The following is a 3,125-nucleotide window of genomic DNA, read 5'->3' as shown; positions in this document are numbered from 1 at the left end:
TTGTTTGTTTTAAAATAGCTTCAGATTTACAGGAAAATTGAGGAGCTAGTACAGAGCTCCCTTGTATACCCAGCACCATGTTCCCCTGTGGCCAACAGCTTATATTAGTACGGTGGATCAGTTACAATTAAAGAACCAATGTCGATATATACTCATTAAATAAAGGCCAGAGTTCACTGAGATCTTTGTTTTTACTTAGTGTCATTTTTCCTTTTTAAAAATGTATTTTAATTTGTTTATTCGACTGCACTGGACTTTGGTTGCAGCGTGAAAAGTGAAAGTTGCTCAGTCGTGTCCAACTCTTTGCGACCCCATGGACTAACAATCCTTGGAATTCTCCAGGCTGGAATACTGGAGTGGGTAGCTTTTCCCTTCTCCAGGGGGCCGTCCCAACTGAGGGATTGAACCCAGGTCTCCCACATTGCAGGCAGATTCTTTACCAGCTGAGTCACAAGAGAAGCCCAAGAATACCAGAGTGGGTAGCCTATCCCTTCTCCAGCAGATCTTCCCGACCCAGCAATCGAACCGGGGTCTCCTGCATTGCAGGCGGATTCTTCACCAACTGAGCTATCAGGGAAGTCCATATCGTTGCAGCATATGGAATTTTTAATTGTAGCATATGGGATCTAGTTCCCTGACCAGGGATCGAACCTGGGCCCCCTGTATTGGGAGTATGGAATCTTAGCCACTGGACCAGCAGGGAAGTCCCTTAATATCCTTTTTCTATTCCAAGATTCCATCCAGGACACCACATGACATTATTCTTCTTCCTGATGCTGTTTCTGACTCACTCATTCAACTTTGCTCCCTGGCAAATAAGGTGCATCAGGCTTACTTTAGTTCTTTCTAACCTGGGCATCTGGAATCATCCAGTTCTCACAGGATCCCAGGTGGTCTCATTTATCTTAAACTGCCATATTGCTGGAAAAACTGGAAATCACAATAAGCCAGGACGTGTTTACATCTTCCAAATGTTTGAGCTACTTTTGCAATATTCACAGCCTGCTTTTTGCCCAGGTAATTTCTGTTAAGTTCTCGGGACTAGAGGTCCCCAAGCCACACCATATCGTTGAAGTGTTCCCAAAGATGGTCTTGGGTGGGTGTCAGGCGACACCAGCTCCTGTGTGTACCCCCCGACAAGGGGCATCCCAATGCTTGGATAAACAGAATCTGCTTCAACGGAGATGGCATGTGCTTTTACGACATGTAAAGAGTAGAAAGTTGCCGCTGCAACACAGGCAGGCACTGCGCATTTTCTGCTGAATCATCTTTTTTCCTGGTTATCCATCACAGCTTTCTTGTGCATTCCGAGATTTTTGCCCTTCCCTGGGTGGCCCATGTCGGCTTGTGTGATGGCCAGACCAACTCATAGATCAGCTCTCTGACCTGGGAGCTGAATTCACTCCCTGTTCCCCTTCTGTACCTGGTTTCTGAACGGTCATCAAAGTTGATGTCACGTATTCCAGAGCAAGTGAAGACTGGACTGGGGGAGGGATGGAGGAGCATCGCTTTTCCGACCAAGGCCAGTGTCAAATGAACAAAAATCTCACCACTCTGCATCCCCACTGGTCCAGGTTGTGTGTCACACACAGAGGAGGCCTCTTTCCATCTGAAGCCAGTCAGCGTGCTCTTTCGATGCTCAGATTCTGTGTGTGTGTGTTCTGGGGAGGCTGGGAGGGGCGTGCCTATCCAGAAATACTTTTTCTCAGGGATAGGAGTGGAGGCGAGAGAGCTCTGGAAAGCTAAGCTCTTCCCGAAAACCTCTCACTCATAAGACACTGAAAACAATCCGTTGTGTAAATCATGCTCGGCTTCACATCCGGTAAATTAGAGGCCCAACAATTCATTAGTGACTGAACCTTGGCCCCGGTGGCCTGGACTGGAATGCTTGTTGATTCTTTTGCTAGTGCTTTCTGGGTCTCACTTATGAAGTCTTAGGGCCAAGCAGAGGACGATTACATCTTTTGATCTAAAATAGCCGTATTCTTCAGATTTGTTTTCCTTCTGCATGAACACGGCTTCTTAACATTAAACCAGTTCCAGAAATTGTGCTTTCAGAGCACATCTGGGGTGAACCATTTCTTCCAAAAAAGGAAGTAGTCAGTCCCAAAGGGCTGAATTTTTTTTTATTATTTTGGAAAAAAGTTGAATATTGATTAATTTCAAACACACAGAGGAAGTTTCAAGGATGGTACAAGGAACACTTGAATATCGTTTACGAAGACTGACTGGTCATTTCTGTCTGCCGGGTGTGTTTATCGCTCTCTACCTGCTTTCATTTCTATTTCTATTTCTGACTGTGTGTATCTACAGAGTTTTTCTTTCCTGAATCATTTGAAAGTCAGTTGGAGACTAAATGCTTCCGCGTGTGTTTCCTAAGAATAAAGACATTCTCTTGCATAACCATAGTACGATGATAAAAATCAGTACATTTTTACATGAATACAATGTTATCTAATCCACAGTGTATATTCACATTCTGTCACTGTTTCAAAGCTATCATGAATAGCATCCCCACTTCCGTCCCAGCAGATCCAGAATTCAATCTAAGACCGAACACTGCATTTTGTTGCCACATGTCTTTAGTGTCTTTTGATCAGGAAGAGTTCTCCAGTCTTTTTTTTGTCACCCTGGATCTTAACAGCTTTTAAGAATACGGGCCAGTCACTATTTCCCCCTTGCTAATCAGGAAGAAACTTGTGGAGACATAACCTTATGACTTTGTAAATGCTATGTTCTTTATCAAGCATATACTGTCAACAGGAGCCTCAACTACTTCTACATTTATTATCTCGTATTCAACTGCAAGGAAGATCTTCCTTTCTCTCTTCTTCTCTATGGACTCACAGTTTTCTATTTATGTAATGAACTCTATGTTTTATGTTACTATAGTATTTATTTTGATGGTCCAGTTCAGTTCAGTTGCTCAGTCGTGTCCGACTCTTTGCGACCCCATGAATCACAGCACGCCAGGCCTCCCTGTCCATCACCAACTCCCGGAGTTCACTCAGACTCACGTCCATCGAGTCCGTGATGCCATCCAGCCATCTCATCCTCGGTCGTCCCCTTCTCCTCCTGCCCCCAATCCCTCCCAGCATCAGAGTCTTTTCCAATGAGTCAACTCT

Source organism: Oryx dammah, unplaced genomic scaffold (genome assembly GCF_014754425.2).
Source record: "Oryx dammah isolate SB20612 unplaced genomic scaffold, SCBI_Odam_1.1 HiC_scaffold_15, whole genome shotgun sequence".
NCBI classification, from domain to species: domain Eukaryota; kingdom Metazoa; phylum Chordata; class Mammalia; order Artiodactyla; family Bovidae; genus Oryx; species Oryx dammah.
Note: the sequence above shows the minus strand (reverse complement) of the source record.